The sequence below is a fragment of the Macaca mulatta genome, chromosome 18 (genome assembly GCF_049350105.2).
Source record: "Macaca mulatta isolate MMU2019108-1 chromosome 18, T2T-MMU8v2.0, whole genome shotgun sequence".
Taxonomy (NCBI): domain Eukaryota; kingdom Metazoa; phylum Chordata; class Mammalia; order Primates; family Cercopithecidae; genus Macaca; species Macaca mulatta.
Window position 1 is genome coordinate 43,886,107 of NC_133423.1, and position 17,292 is coordinate 43,903,398.

At 48.1% G+C, this 17,292-nt stretch overlaps 1 pseudogene across 1 annotated transcript; it reads left to right on the plus strand.

Moving 5' to 3' along the window:
• Window positions 1-639: 639 nt before the first annotated feature.
• On the plus strand, window positions 640-1,649 carry LOC106994500 (tropomyosin alpha-4 chain pseudogene; annotated as a pseudogene). Its single transcript, XR_001441108.3, has one exon. The product of XR_001441108.3 is annotated as a tropomyosin alpha-4 chain pseudogene (transcript).
• The last annotated feature ends 15,643 nt before the right edge of the window (window positions 1,650-17,292 follow it).

A 17,292-nucleotide genomic window follows, 5' to 3' on the forward strand; every position in this document is an offset into this window, starting at 1 on the left:
TCCAAATGTATCACTTCCGTTGCATGACAGATTGCTGTTACATGTGTCCAAAAGTAGGACTCTCTAGGTTAGATAACACCAACTCATAATGGAAATCAGATTGCATAGTAATAGGGTGCCCCATGGTCAGCTGTTCTGTCTCCATTGGAGTCCAGTAGTGTGCCAGGAGCAACTTTCCAAACAAGACAGTTCTCTCCAGTAGTGCGTGGCCTTGTTCCAGAATCTCAGGGCTCTGTGCTGTGACTCTTCTATTTAAGACTGCGACATCCTTATCCATTGAAGATGCCTCTAGCACCATTGGATCTGTTGGTCATGTGGCCCAAGAAACAGAATACCTGGAACCACAGCTTGAATTTGCCACCCACACTCAACACTGGTGGCTTTCTGAGGCATCAGGGAACTGGGAGAGAAGTTATACTATGTTGTCTTCAAAATCCAAAGAAACTGCAGCATGATGGCTCTCTTTTAAAAATAAATTATATGATAGTTTTATTGTTCAGATAATATGTAAGATAGTATTATGGATTAGTATTTCTCAAATAAAAGAATATGATCTCTCTTTTAAATTTATTTTATTTTATGTTTTAATTTTTATTTTAGGTTCAGGGACACATGTGCAGGTTTGCTATATAGATATGCTAAGTAAAGCTAAACTCAAAGGCTTGGGGGGCCGGGGCGCGGCCGTGCAGCTCTCACCGGAGCCGAGTCCAGCCGAGCGCCCGCCGCTGCTCGTGCGCCTCTGCCCCTCCGCGCCATGGCCGGCCTCAACTCCCTGGAGGCGGTGAAACGCAAGATCCAAGCCCTGCAGTGGCAGGCGGACGAGGCGGAAGACCGCGCGCAGGGCCTGCAGCGGGAGCTGGACCGCGAGCGCGAGCGGCGCGAGCAGCGCGAGAAAGCTGAAGGTGATGTGGCCGCCCTCAATCGACGCATCCAGCTCGTTGAGGAGGAGTTGGACAGGGCTCAGGAACGACTGGCCACGGCCCTGAAGCTGGAGGAGGCGGAAAAGGCTGCAGATGAGAGTGAGAGAGGAATGAAGGTGATAGAAAACCGGGCCATGAAGGATGAGGAGAAGATGGAAATTCAGGAGATGCAGCTCAAAGAGGCCAAGCACATTGCGGAAGAGGCTGACCGCAAATACGAGGAGGTAGCTCGTAAGCTGGTCATCCAGGAGGGTGAGCTGGAGAGGGCAGAGGAGCGTGCGGAGGTGTCTGAACTAAAATGTGGAAAATGTGGTGACCTGGAGGAAGAGAACTCAAGAATGTTACTAACAACCTGAAATCTCTGGAGGCTGCATCTGAAAAGTATTCTGAAAAGGAGGACAAATATGAAGAAGAATTAAACTTCTGTCTGACAAACTGAAAGAGGCTGAGACCCGTGCTGAATTTGCAGAGAGAACGGTTGCAAAACTGGAAAAGACAATTGATGACCTGGAAGAGAAACTTGCCCAGGCCAAAGAAGAGAACGTGGACTTACATCAGACACTGGATCAGACACTAAACGAACTTAACTGTATATAAGCAAAACAGAAGAGTCTTGTTCCAACAGAAACTGCGGAGCTCCGTGGGTCTTTCTTTTCTCTTGTATGAAGTTCCTTTTGTTATTGCCATCTTCGCTTTGCTGGAAATGTCAAGCAAATTATGAATACATGACCAAATATTTTGTATCGGAGAAGCTTTGAGCACCAGTTAAATCTCATTCCTTCCCTTTTTTTTTTCAAATGGCACCAGCTTTTTCAGCTCTCTTATTTCTTCCTTGAGTTGCATTTATTCCTAAGGTAGGCAGGGTATTTCCTAGTAAGCATACTTTCTTAGACAGAGGCCATTTGGTTCCTGGGAGAATAGGCAGCCCCACACTTTGAAGAACACAGACCCCAATATCTAGTCGTGGATATAATTAAAACGCTGAAGACCATAACCTTTTGGGTCAACGGTTGGTCAAACTATAGGCACCATCACATGGGTAGGGGTTTTCCATCCAGAGCCAATAAAAGGGCTGGTGGGGGCCGGGGGTGGCTATTGTGGAAAGTCATAACCCACGGATAGATTAACCTAAGAATTCTGGCCTTTCTCCACACTCCACCATGCAGAACAAACATCCTCTCAAGCAGTCAACGTAGAATGCTTGGGTAATAGTCGTAATTACCCACATATTATAATTAATAGATGGTAATTAATAGATCCTTGATGTGATGTTCTTTTGCGTATTTCCTTCATTCTAAAGTTGTTCTCTGGCCGGGCACGGTGGCTTTCGCCTGTAATCCCAACACTTCGGGAGGCCAGATCACTTGAGGTCAGGAGTTCGAGACCAGCCCAGCCAACATGGCAAAGCCCTGTCTCTACTAAAAATAAAAAAATTATGGTGACGCCTGCCTGTAGTCTCATCTACTCGGGAGGGTGAGGCAGGAGGATCACTTGAACCCAGGAAGTGGAGGTTGCAGTGAGCCGAGATGGCACCACTGCACTCCAGCCTGGTTGACAGAGTGAGACCCCATCTCAAGAAAAAAATAAAATAAAAATAAAGTTGTTCTCTGAAGAGCAAATGTCTCATTCCAGTAATGACCCACTCAGCCGGAATATGGTGGAGTTCAGTCCAATTCAGGTCAGCCATATCTGAAAGACTACAAGTCATTCATAAGTTGAGCAAAAGCGTTTCTATCTATTAGCAGAAAGGGCCTCTCTGGCAGCAGAGATTAAAAATTGGCCCAACTTCATTTCCATACTTCAGGGAATAGCAAATTGAAGATTTACTTATCTAAAGGACTTGAATTCCTTCTTTGGGACCAAGTTAATAAAACACCAAGAAACTCCTGATTAAACTGGATAATGAAGGATTCTGTAGACAGGGCTGCACGTATCGGCTTTGTTTGACTTCTCTTTTCTCAGTTAACATCTCAGAGCTGGAACATTCCACATTCCCCAGCAGCGTGTGGGGGCCGAGTAAAGTTTACAATTAACGACTAAAAATCACCCTGCTTCTGGCTTATCTGAATCCCTTACCCACCCCACCCCACCACCCCACTCCTATTTATTCAGCACCACACTACCCAGGAAATACACTAGCAAATTGTGCAATGGAATCAAATCCACACTTTTCTTTAGATTCTTGTAACTGTATCATATGTAATAGTATCACTTTTTCTACATTTTGGTCAAATAAATTTTTACATAAACAAACAAACAAAAAAAAGGTAAACTTCTTTGGTCCCGCTCTACTGATGGATTGCCTGAGGCTGTGTTGCTCTACCCCAGTAAATATCCATATCCAGTGGCATGTGCCTGTAGTCCCAGCTACTTGGAAAGTGAGAGAATCACTTGAGCCTATGAGTCCAAGAGTTCAAGTCCAGCCCAGGTAACAGTTAGACCCTATCTCTAAAAAAATAAGAAATAAAAAACTTATATTTTGACCAGCAGCTGAAACAGAGTATTAAGCTTGCAGTGTCTACCGCCAGAGGTGAGCTGATTGGGAATACAATAGAGACCAATACCTTCATCTCTCAAATCTTGAATGGTAATGCTAATCTCTAAAATTCCTCCAGAAATGTGGCATTGCTTCTAATTTTTCTTGGAAGCTTGTATTGGGGATAGGAAAATGTCAAGAGCTTCCATTTGACCTTTCAGGGGCTTCCATTTCTTCTCATAATGGTCTTCACTCCACAAATCAGGCCACTACTGTAAGGGATCTACCAGCTGGTAAGTATATGCTAATTATATCTATCCTAACTATATATTTGGGCACTGGGGAAATAACCACAGGGTGGGTTTGCAGATGCACTGGATCTTCTGTGAGAATGACTTTTATCAGCACTTAGGGTTCTAGAATTCCATTCATAATGGGCTCTGGCTCTGTGAACTGACTCTGAGGCATAGGCTTCAATTTTCCTTTTCTGTGGTTAATGTCAGTCTTCCATTTGCCAGTTCGAGATATCTTCCTGTTTGTATAAACCCAATAGCACCCTAATTGGTGGTCTATGCCACTCACTCCTTGGACTCTGTAATCTGTTAATTACTGTCATAGAGCCCTGTGGACCAAAGCACTCTGACTGAACCTACCACTGTGGTTAGCTGCCTATCAAGTAATTATATTTGCAGTGTGTGCCTTTGAAAGGCACCACTGAGCTTCTCCAAGATGCTGGTATCTTGCTCACCAATGCGCTTTCTACTGTCTGAGTGAAAAATATGCCCTCTGGGTGGCAGGCTCTTGGTCTAAACATAAGAGGTCCCTGTATCATATTCCTAGTTCCCTGAACCTTCTAATCTCTTCTTCAACACTATGCCCAGGTATTTCTGTGGTCTCCACTTTTTTTTCTGTAGTTCCTTGTGAAGTCAAGGCCTCAAATACCATCCTAGAAAACTCTCTGTGTGTTCTTTTTTTTTTTTTTTTTTTGAGACGGAGTCTCGCGCTGTGTCACCCAGGCTGGAGTGCAGTGGCGCGATCTCGGCTCACTGCAAGCTCCGCCTCCCGGGTTCACGCCATTCTCCTGCCTCAGCCTCCGAGTAGCTGGGACTACAGGCGCCCGCCACCACGCCCGGCTAGTTTTTTTTTTGTATTTGTAGTAGAGACGGGGTTTCACCATGTTAGCCAGGATGGTCTCGATCTCCTGACCTCGTGATCCACCCGCCTCGGCCTCCCAAAGTGCTGGGATTACAGGCTTGAGCCACCGCGCCCGGCTCTCTGTGTGTTCTTGATACAAAACTAAATTATGAGTCATAAATGAGTTATCCCATTTCTGAATACCCCACTGTCCAGCTCTGTATTTGCCCCCTCTTTGGGCTACTACCCTCAATATTCAATTTACGTTCAGCAGTTCTTGCTAGAGTTTGTAACCTTTTTCTTATCTAGACAATTTCACCCTGAAACAGGATTTTGCATCTGCAGCCAAGCTTGCCCAGACCTGCCTCTGGCTCTCAGTCTGGAGAGAATGAGAGGTGGTGGAGGTTAGCTTTTCTTAAAGGACGGACATCACCTTGGGAAGCCACTGCTTCAGGTGAGATTATTATACTCTACAGCCAGCAAGTAGAGTCTAGTCTTCTGTGGCAAAGATGAAGGTGTCACGTCTTTGGGGAAGGAGGGCTTACAGGAATTTGGAGTTTCTAGATGCTCAGGTTCATCCACCTAATAGTCTCCATTCCAAGTCTGAGATTTCTACACTTTTGCTATCAGGACCCTGACTTGACATACAATACTTGTCAAGGCTATGCATTTCATCTTCATGGCAGCTCCAAAACCCTTAGAATCAGATTCTGAATCTGATTTTCACATAGTTTTCCCTGATGTTGCAGGAAATAAAGACCTCCTTTAATATTGCCATACAAGTCACCTGGCTTTTAGAGCCATAAATCAACTTCCCTGATCCTATTATTTATTTAAATGTCTTTACTGCAGCCATAAGTAGCCATCCTAGTCCAAAAGCCTCATAGGTAACATTGCTTCTGTATTAGTCCATTTTCATACTGCTGATAAAGACATACCCGAGATTGGGCAGTTTACAAAAAAAAAGAGGTTTAATCAACTTACAGTTCCAAGTGGCTGGGGAAGCCTCACAATCATGGTGGAGGGTGAAAGGCATATCTCACATGGTAGCAGACAAGCAAAGAGGGCTTGTGCAGAGAAACTCCACTTTTTAAAACCGTCAGATCTCGTGAGCGTTATTCCCTATCACGAGAACAGCATGGGAAAGACCTGCCCCCACGATTCAATTCCTCCTTCTAGGCCCCTCCCACATGGGAATTCAAGATGAGATTTGGGTGGAGACACACCCAAACCGTATCAGCTTCTATACTGGTTGAAGGCCATGGCCACTTAATCTTCCAATGCCTTGTCTTATGCCTGACCTGCATTTTATCCCAATTAACTACAGTGAAAATTGAAAAAATCATGAGTCTACCAAATGCCAAGGAGTTGTTACTAGCCATATACTACCAGCAATGGAGTACCTATTACTTTAAGCCAAATGGGACATTCAACTCAAAATTCCATCCTGATCATTGTTCTCTAGAATCACTCTTGGACGATTGTTTTAACCTATGTCTTTTAGAAAGCAGAGCTTTAAGCAAGGATTAAAGTGCTGACACTGTATTTGCAAGGCATAAGGGCAGGGATATAAGGGTAGAAAAAAATGGGAAGTGAGGCAAAGATACATGTAAAACAATGCGATGTGTTACTGTGCTGGCCACTGCTTCATGATTAACCATGAGGAGGCATGCAATTCAATTGGCGTGTGTGTTCATGCTACTTGTTGGATTTTCTCTAGAATTTCAAGGAGAAGCCAGTCCTCAGAGTTATCCACAGAAGGGAGAAAAGAAGAAACATTTATTTCGTAGCTCTATTTTGTCTTCCATTTTCTAGCGGGCACTAACACTCTTATCTTACATTATTTTGCTCCATAGCAGGTGCTCAGAAAGCCAGATGCAATGATCTAGGTGTAGCAATTTAGCCAAGTCTAGGAACAGGGACAACTTGGTGTGGCAAATGGTATGTGTTGGTCATGTAGACTTGTGCCTGATCTAGATTCTTGCCAGCCTAGGGAAGTTGTTACAAGCAGTGGCAGCAGCATAGTTCAGATGGAAGTTTGGGAAGGAAGCCAGGGATGGTGACCCCAGAAAGCCAAAGTCTGTGTTAGACACATGATGCTTCAGGATATAGGGACAAAGCAGGTTCATGTTACTCATTAAGTCTTGCCTCACAGACTATCTAGCCAGCTCCAAATTGGGGCTTTACACATTATAAATTGGACCTTAAGAGTGCTAACATTGTCCATGCAGGCATCTATGTGTGTCCAGTTTTATGTAATAGCTCCGGTCCTGAAAAGTATGGAAGAGCTCCATGTTTCAAGAAGCCTGGTAGAAAACCCTTTTGTAAAAGTGTGGATTTCTTTGCCAATGTGAACAATAATGTTCTAATTTGGCAATAAGGAGAGTTTAGTTTCAACACAATAGATTTGAAGTTTCACACAACCCAATGTTGTATCCTGATCTAAAAAGTCTAATTTCAGCCAAGCACAGTAGCTTATGCCTGTAATCCCAGCACTTTGGGAGGCTGAGGCAGGTAGATCACTGGAGGTCAGGAGTTCGAGACCAGCCTGGCCAACACAGTGAAACCCTATCTCTACTAAAAATACAAAAATTAGCTGGGCATGGTGTTGGGCACCTGTAATTCCAGCTTCCCAGGAGGATGAGGCAGGAGAATCACTTGAACCCAGGAGGTAGAGCTTGCAGTGAGCCGAGATAGCACCACTGCACTCCAGCACGGGTGACAGAGGGAGACTCCATCTCAAAATAAATAAATAAATAAATAAATAAATAAATAAATAAATAAATAAAATAAAAAGCCTAATTTATTATTTGCCTCAGCCAGATTAAATTGTTACTCACTAGGGATAAAGCTAATGGCTTCCAGATATAGTGCATTCTCAAGTGAAGTTGACGGGCATGGACTTTTCTTGTGAGACATTTCCTGGCTTGCAGTTCTGGACTGGGTTTTGCAGAGATCCTCAGGCCAGGAAAGTGACAGCAAGTTTCTTAACCTCTCTGGCTCTCAAGTGACTCTTCATCTTATTTCATGGAACAAATAAGGAAATGTATGGAAAATGCTAACCAAAAATGCCAGGTACATATTATTGTTTTGTCGTTAATGAGATAGAGTCTTGCTCTGTCACTCAGGCTGGAGTGCAGAAGCATGATCATAACTCACTGCAGCCTTCACTCCTGGACTCCAGTGAACCTTCCCTCCTCAGCCTCCAAGTCGTTGGGATTACAGGCATGAGCCACCACACCCAGGATTTTTTTTTTTTTTTTGAGATGATGGTCTTGCTGTGTTGCCCAGCCTGGTCAAGAACTCCTGGGTTCAAGTAATCCTCCTGCCTCTGCCTTTTGAGTTACTGGAATTACAGGCCTGTACCACCACGCTTGGCCCTGGTACAGATATCACTTCTCCAGCATCAGTTTCACTCTCAGTAGTCTCAGGTGCTGGTCCAGGTAGCAACAGCTAATACCCACTAAGCACTTACTCTGTGCCAGGCACCATGCTCAGTGCCATAGGAGCTAAGCCCCTTTGAATCCTCACAGTAACCACTAGCTGGTCATTTTTATTTATCTATCAGAGAGTGCGAGTAATGGACTCTAAGTCTGGTCTCTGGGATTCCACCGTTCTCTTTCTACCCACTGTGCTGCTTTGTGGGATCTTAGAGGGTCTCCCCACTCACTGTTGGCTTCAGCATGCCCTGTGATCTGAGAAGAGGGGATGTGAGAGGCTACTGGAGGGGCACCGGGGTGCGAGGCCAGGTGTGGAGTTTGCCTGCAACTCAAGTTCCCACAGCCTGGGGGTCAGCCGAAAGGACACCCACAAAATATGTGTCAGCGTTCTGCCCGGGGGCTCTGTTTTGGGCTGACAGGGAGCTGCCCTGCTGGGATTATCCCTACACAGTTATTTTAAGGAGGTTTCTAGCAACAGTACTCAAAGCTAACAGGGTGTGTGTAACACCCAGAAATGACAATTTACCAGAAAATCCCAATCCCTGGGCACGTTCTTCACAGTAGAGGTGTATGCAAAGGCTGCTCAGTGCAGTGGGTGTCTGACTCATCAAGCTGGCCCTGCTAACCAGTGCCAGTCCTTGTCTGTCAGATAGCACAGGCGCCAGGTGAACCCAACTCCTTCTGCCTTCCTCTGGGTCAGGAGCCATGGTGTCGGCCTCCCTGGGGGTGACCATCATCTTCTGCATTGGTTTGTGTTTATTGTGGGGAGAAGGCTGAAGGAAGGGCCTGGACTGCAGGGACCTGTGCTGTGGGATCTGATATTTGCCTTTGTCCCGGACATTCTCCCTTTCCCCTAATGAGCCAGCGTATCATCAGTAATATAGATGCAGAGCCCACTCCCTGGACTCACAAACCAGCAACTCACTCAGCTTCTCTGTGCCTCAGTTTCCTTATCCGTAAAAGAGAAATCACCACAGGACCAACTTCTTAGAATGGTGAGGATTAAATGAGCTAGCACAGAACATTTAGTGTCTGGCATGTGAGCAGGGCTGTATACATTTAGCTATTATCATGCTGTACCTTAGACTCCTTCAGGGCGCCGAGACTAAAAAGTAGAAAGAAAAGCCACGCCCCTAAAAAGAGCTCTAGAATCTTAGAAAGTTGTAGCTGCAGGTGACCCCGTCCAAGCACTGCCCCCGAGAGCTGATAGAAGAGCTCCTAAGTGAGTAATACTTGTGACGGCTTTTGGGTAGACCAGAAGCCTGTGCCCAAGGAGGGCTCCCACAGGTGAGTGGGGTTGCCCCACCCTCTGCTGCCTGCCTCTTCCCCCAGGGCAGGGTGCCCTCAATAGGCTCTTTGTTCTCAGGACTCGCCTTTGCTCCACCTAGTCTTTAACTGTCCCACAATCTGGGCTCAGGGCTTTACTTAAACCACCAAGCCCTTGCATCAAACCACAAGAAGAAAACCACACGCCTTTGGAATTGCTCAGTGCTCTCTTGTTTTTTTTTTTTTTCCCTTCCTTTCTTCTTCTCTCCAGCACACACACACACACATGTGCCCACACACACACAGCAGGTTTCCCATCAAGCAACTGTTTCCTGGTGTCATGAGACAGGCTGTCCAGGACTTGTTTTGGGAACGTGTGAACAAGGGGGTACCCATAGCCCTTACGACACTCAGGGGACCTGCCAGCCCCCTTTCTTGGGCCTGGGGCCCTCACCTCGGCTGCTATTGGTGCTGTCTTGAAGGGCAGCAGAGCTGGGATGGGAGCTGCCCTGCATTTGTAGGCTCTCTGGACCAGGTGGCAGTAGCCCAGGCTTGAGCCCAGTGATCTTGGTCAATGCCAGGCCTTGTGGACTTCTGGGTCCACTGAAGATCATGAGGTCAATGCTGGCAGCCTGGCCCCTTTGAGCTGCCCACACACAGTGGACTTCTAGCCCTGGGAACACAGGCTCCCCTGTCTGGGACTATGGAATCCTCGGCAGGGTGGGAAGGGGAAGGCAAAGTTGGTGAAGTGAGGGAAAGGTGAGGGTTCTATCAGTTTTTCTGGGCCCTCGATCTGATTTCTCAGTGCAGATGAGGCAGCCCCAGAGTGCCTTCCAAGGGAAAGGAGATGAAGCACCTTCAAAATGCAAGTGTCCCAAGGCACCAGCCCTGACATCACAGTGAGGATGAGAGATCGGCTCTTACAGGGTCACAGATTCTGATGCTTTCCAGGCCAGGCAGGTAATTCAACATGGAAAAGGCCAAACATAGGTTATGCGATACATGTTAGGAAAGACATTTAACTTAAATTAAAATGTTTTAATTTAAAAACATTATTTTAGGGCTGGGCACAGCACTTTGGGAGGCCAAGGCGGGAAGATGACTGGAGGCCAGTAGTTTGTGACCAGCCTGGGCAACATAGTAAGACCCCACCTCTACAAAAAAGCGTGCACACACACACACACACAGACACACTAAATCATTCTTTTAGTTAAATAAAATGTATTTTTGATTAGATGCAGCCTCATGGCTGTGAGTTTCCAACTTGCTTCTCTACAATCCACAGTTCTGCTATTTAGAACTGTGGAGGAAGGGTTCATAAAGAAAACTGTCAGAGTCCCTTAAGAGCTTCTTAAAACACAGCACTGGCTTGGGTGCTAGTAGAGCTATGGTCAAAAACATAGTCTTTGATGTCCAGCTCTGATAAGCATTTCTCTTTGGCTTCATTTTAGCTGTATGAGTACCGGACAGATTATTAAACCTTACTAAGTTTCAGTTTCCTCCTCTATAAAATGGGGAGTCTATCTATTAGCATAATGAGGCACCTCACATAGTAGGTGAAGCTTAATAAATGACCGCTGTGATGTGCTGCACCCACTTCCCCTAAACCCAAACAAGGAGCTGGATGCCTTTTGCTGAACAGCAATGGTTCGGTGGACTGAGGGTTAATGCTTCTGTGGCTCTGGTCTGTGGCAAGAGAGGGTGGAAGTCAGAGCCAAGGTCAGATCTTCACAGGCCATTTCCCTGTGAACACAGAACAAATACTCTCTTTGCATCTGGGCTGTTCATTTTAAATTCAGCAAAGGAGGGCTTGTTGTGGAAGTTTTGCCCTGGAGTCTTGGAATTTCTCACCAGATCTCTAGTGCTCACTTCTAGCTGCTCCCACTTTGCCCGCCTTAGTAAGCAGTGGCCCATTGGCCCTTAATCTTAGCAAAAGAAGCAGATCTGCCCAACCCCATGGCATCTGGGGATGGGGAACCCATCCATGGCAGTGCCTTGGAGGCATCTGAGAGAGGGGTTGGGCTAGGCTTCCTGAAATCGCCTTCTCCCACAGGGCTGTGCACATGAACTTGCAAACTCCTTGAAGGTGGAAATGACCTGGTCTCTGGATCACCACAACTCTGAGCACAGCATGTTGGATAAACAATGTGCTTAATACATGCTGGAATAATGCTATGAAATCTATACTTGAAAGCAGAAAAACAGGGACAGAATTTTCACTTTTTAAAAAGAAATGTTCATTTTCTAAAACGTTTCCCCACTGAAGCCCTTAAGTAGAAACTTCCTTAATTACCCAAAATGAACTTTTGAGTAGCTCAAACCTAAGCTGATGGGCTGAATTGCCCTGTCCTGTCACTGGCTCCTTCCTTTCCCCATCACCTCTCTAAATTCAATCCCATCCACCCTCAAGCACAGTGAGTATTGTTGAGACTTGCTTTACAGACACCCTGCTCAGTGCTGTGAACATGATCTCATTCCATCATCACGGCCACGGCATGGCCAGATATATTATTTTCCTTCTTTTATAGATGAGAAAATACAGGCTTGGAGAATTCAAAACCACTTGTTCATAGGAATAGCAGAGTCAAGACCCAAAACCCAGCCTCAGGGCCAAACCAGTGCTCAGAAATGTCTCTAAGGAAACCCCAACTCCACAAAAGTCTTTCTGACCTTCCCCACCTCTCCTAGACAGACAGCAGTGTCCCGTCTCTGGCTCCTGGTGCTCTCCTGGTCTTCTTGAACCTCAGGTTCTGCCCTGGGGGCAGCCACCTGGGTGTTTGCTGCCTTACCCTCCTGCCGCCCTTTCTCTCCAAGTGCTCACTTTGGAGTGGAATTGCCTGGAGAGTGAGCAATGGGTCTAAGTCCCCTTTGCATTCCCAGCAGTGCCAGGCTCAGTGCCGGCTCCCAGGGAGCTCTCTGGGTATTTCAGTTCGTTTGATATATTATTTGTCCCAGAAGAAGGCACTGAGGCTCTCCAAGGAAGAGCCTGACAGGCCTCAGACAACCCCAGAGGTCTCTAGGGGAGCTCAGGCTGCTCTGTTCTAGCCTAGGCGACACTCGAAGCTGTCCGCTCTAGGGCTGTTTCACCCCCTGAGAAGATCTAGGAACAGGCAGGGAGGCTCCCAAATTGCCTCATGGTTCCACAGTTTCTGGCATGTTCCACCTCCCTGGGCCCTAAGGAGCTGAGGCCCCAGACAGCCCCTTGGGCATGATCCTGGCCACTGGCCATCCCCCTATCTGCCCTCTCTCAGCCAGTGGCACCCACTCTTCTGGGCTGTGGGCCTGGTACTGCTTCCTGCATTCCTGCTTGCAGACCTGCTGAAATAGAACGAACAGATTCCAGCCAGGCCTCAGCCTGATCACAGCAGGCCTGTCCGAGCATGTGACCTCTCTTCTTCCCCTTTCTTTATCAGTCAAGCAGAGGTAATAACAATAATTAACCTGGAGCCCCCGATGGGTCCTCCTGGACCTCACACCCAAGGTCCTCCTGGATTATGCTAACAGTCCCAAGTAGAAAATGAAGGTTATTATTATTGTCCCCATTGTATGCCCAAAGGAACTGAGGCTTAAACTAGGTAAAGACAGAGACACAGAGGCAGCCTGGAGCATCCACCAGAGACACGGACTTTGGGGTGGGGAGAGCTTGCCTGTGCTGAGAGCTGTGTGTCTGCTCCCCAGACCGGCAGTGTGGGGCTTTGCAGCGTATCTTGGTAGCCACCAGAGCACACCAGGAAGAGGTAGGGGTGGCAGGGACAAAGCTACAGGGCTGGGACGAAGGTATCCCCGCCTGATCACCTGCTCCAGATCCTACCCAGGAACCCCCTATTATGTACGAGGCATGGGAGGTAAATGGCTCCCCCAGCTCTGCCCCAGACCAGCTCACAGCTGCTGTCTGGGCTGGATGAGCTTGGCCCCCAGTTCCTAGAGGGGTCTCTTGCCAGCAGCACCTATATCACCTAGTGAACCTAAAGGCACATCCCTGTAGAGTGCAGACTGAAGACGGACATCTGAGCTGCTGCCTTGACTTTCCTGTTCTGTGTCTCTTTTCCCATTTTGTTGGGTGGAGGGGTGTGGATGGAAGGAAGGAGTAGGAGAGGTATGGACAGGAGGAAGGGGTACTGTTATGCTTCTCTTTGCAGTTGCTGCCCTGAGTTTGGAATATTCCCATGATACAGGAGGGGGCCAGGGAAGTGCTGGGAAGGGAAGGACGGGGTCCCTGGCAAGGGCTCCACCCCCGGGGGTGTGCCAACAGACCTAGGTGAGGACGGGCATTTCTGTTTTCATGCTCAAATGCTGCATTTCCCAAGACCACCCTGACCCACCACACCCCCATCCTGTGCCTATAAAAACCCAGAGACCCTAGCGGGCAGAGACACAAGCAGCTGGACTTTGAGAGGAGTGGAAGAACACACCGACAAGCATCAGCAGACACCGGCAGGCCATCGACCAGCGAAACACGGCACAGTTCACCCAAGGGTAGTTGGAAGAGAGCCTGGCCACTGAGCGGCCTGACTCCAGGAGAAAACCACCTGCCCACCCCATCTCCCTTCTGGCTCCCACATCTGCTGAGAGCTGCTGCCACTCAATAAAACCTTGCACTCATTCTCCAAGCCCACGTGTGATCCGATTCTTCCGGTACACCAAGGCAAGAAGCCCTGGGATACAGAAAGGCCTCTGTCCTTGCGATAAGGCAAGAAGTCTAATTGAGCTGATTAACACAAACTGCCTACGGATGGCTAGACTGAAAGAACACCCTGTAACACATGCCCACTGGGCTTCAGCTGCAAACATTTACCCCTAGACGCTGCCATGGTGTTGGAGCCCCACAGCCTTCCTGTCTGCATGCTACCCCTAGAGGTTTGAGCAGTGGGGCACTGAAGAAGCGAGCCACACCTCCATCACACACCCTGCGAGGGGAAAGAGCGAACTTTTCCTGTTTCACCAGTTCAAACTACCTATGGATCAGATGCTCCAGGAGAAATGAAATTTTACCACTCTGGGAACCCACTGCCCACCAAGATAAATGAGCCTTGTGGGGCCTCCACATAGCCCAGCCCATGCTCTGAATTAGGCACCTCCTTTCCTGAAGACCCTGCCTCCTTCCCAGATGTCACTCTGCCCATCCATCCTCACATGAGTCATGTGTCAGCCATGAGGGGCTGTGCTGGACTCCTCCCAATTCAGCTGCATGGAGATGACTCTCACTATACATCTTGGGTGTGACAGGCCTTCAGAATGAACTTGACAAGGCTTGGTGGCTGTCTGAGACTTAGAATCCTTTCACTTATGCAGAATCTTAGGCTGCAGAATCTGAGCAGATGGGGCAATTTTTGCTTAGGGCCCCTCCTGCATACATTTCTTCTACACCTAGGGTCTCGGATGTCCCAGTCTTGTGGGCTACGGAATACTAACTAGTGGGTGTGAGATATTCAATTCTATCCAACATATGTTTATGAGTAGTCTGCCACTGTGCTGGGATCTGAGGATGCAAAGGTGGCCGCTGCGTAGGTATATGGCTGGGGCAGACCCAGAAGCCAGGTGGCAGGCGTACCCTCTCTGTTATGCCTCTGGGTGGCCTTTCCTGTAATTAACCATGAGAGGATTAACCATGAGAACCCCACCATGGTGCTAGAGCACAGTAAAGGGCTAATGGGATCTTAACCAGTCACTCCTTCTGAGACTTTCTGAATTGGTTCAATTTTGAGAACCCAACTCAAATACCATCTTTGCTGTGACACCTTCCTCCCATTCGTCCCTTTAGCCAGCAAGTAGTTAGAGAGTGCTACAACTGATAGGTATTGATAAAGGGACAAAGAAGTGTGGAACACGGTCCTGTACATCTAGGATATTGTATTCTAGTAAGGGAGATCCCTTTATTCTCCACAGACTGATTGAGGGCCCACCATGGTCTAGGCATTGTGCTAGACACAGGGCATATGGCAATGACCCAGACCAACAGGGGTCCTCCCCTCCCAGTGCATTAGACCTGGCGAGGGACACAAACATGTTGCAGCCAGCCCCACTGGTTGTGGCCATTGTGGCATCATGGAGGGATGGAGTGCAGAGGGTGACAGAGCACACAGAAAAGCTTCCACCCCCTGGCCAGAGCAGGTGTCCCCAAGGGAGTGATTCCATCTGTGCCCAAATAAACACTCAAAGGTGGCGACAGCTCAGTACCACCCAGGGGTGCGATTAGTACAATAGGAACTGCGAAGGGGAGATCCCCTCCAGCTGCACGAAAGGCTTCCTGGAAGAAGTAGGCACTGAGTTGAGCATTCAAGCTTCCTGAATGACTGTAATCTACCCATGTCTGGAACTGACAAGGTACTCCCAGCCAGTCTCATCAAGTTAACTCAGTTGTTTATGCTGTGACTACATCATTGTGCTCCATGCTGTTCTGTACTGTCGCCTGTGTCCCTTGTCCCCATCCATAACGCTCTTGAAGCCTCTGGGGACCGAGGCTTCCTGTGTCCCCTTGGATCAGATTGGTGGTGGGGAGTGGACAAAGTTCACAGTCTGGGAGGTTCGGTCCACAAGCAGATGTTCCTCAACACCCGTCTATGTCCCTCTCCAGGACACACTGTGCCCAAGGAAAATCAGTGCAGTTTCTTGGGGGCGGGATTTTTAAGTGGGTTTGGTAAAAGCAGAGTCCAGGTTCTGCCCCAGAAGGGCCTTTAAATACAGCAGAGGAACACTGTCAGGAGAGAATTCGCTTACGCTTTATATTATTCATTTATATTGGGAACATTAACAGAATTAAGCTTTGAATAAAAAGGACTCTATTTTCAGAATAGTCCTGAGGACAATTAAAGGGCGGCATTTCCCTCCAGAGAGCTGCCATCAAGCCATGTGACGTCATTTTGGAAGCCACCAAGTGTTCAAGTAATGTGGCGTAGAAATAAAAAGTGAAAAGAGGCGCTCCTGCCTGCAGCGGGAGAGAACTCAGGCTGGCCTCCCAGCCTCTTGTGACTTCATCCCGCCTGGGGCCAATTCCCAAGTGCCTGGAGGTAGAAAGGTGGGCAGTGCTGGTGCGGGGAGCCCAGAGTGCTGTCTCCGTTACTGGAGGTCTTTTCGATAGTGCCTCCAGGTTTTAGGTTTAGAGACATCTTTCCTGGATGTTCCTTGCCAAAACAATTTCCTCTGTTAGGCAAGCCAGCATCCTTCACAGATCCACACAGATTTTGAGCACCTATTTTGTGCCCAACAGAGTTCTAGGAGCTGGAGACACAGCAGGGAGCAAAACAAAGCCCCTGTTCACCCCGCACATGGGGGAGGCAGACAGTGAGCCACGTCAAATCTGCATGTATGGGTTAGTGATGGCAAGGCCACTGAGAAACATAAAGCAGACCAGGGGATAGAGAGCAATGGGGCAGTGTTCTGTCACCTGCAGGGAAATCAGCGAAGGCCGCTCTCATCATGAGACCCTTGGTCAAAAGCCTGAAGGAGGCAAGGCTGACCAGGCGGCTCTGAGGGAAGTGCTCCTGGCCAAGGGAACAGCAAAGGCAAAGGGCCCATATTAGTCTGTTCTCACGCTGCTATAAAGAACCACCTGAGCCTGGGTAATTTATGAAGAGGTTTAATTGACACAGTTCTGCAGGCTGTACAGGAAGCATGACTGGGAGGCCTCAAGAAACTTACAGCCATGGTGGAAGGAGGAGGGGAAGGAAGCAAGTATGTCTTACCCTGGTGAAGCAGAAGAGAGAGCGGAGGGGGAAGTGCCACACTTTCAAACAACCACTTCTTGTGAGAACTCCCTCACTATCACCAGATTGGCAAGGGGGAAGTCTGCCTCTATAATCCAATCACCTCTCACCAGGCCCCTCCCCCGACATGTGGGGATTACAATTCGAGGTGAGGTTTGGGTGGGGACACAGAGCCAAACCATATCAGGCCCCAAGGCAGGAGGGGGCTGGCATCCTGGAAGAGGGAGCTGGGAGCAGCCACTGAGGTGTGTGTTGAGGGGAGGTGTGGCGGGGTTGGGGGGAGTTGAGGTCAGACTGTAGGACCTGGCAGCCTGTGCAGAGGACTTTGGGTTTTACTCTCAGTGGCATGGGAA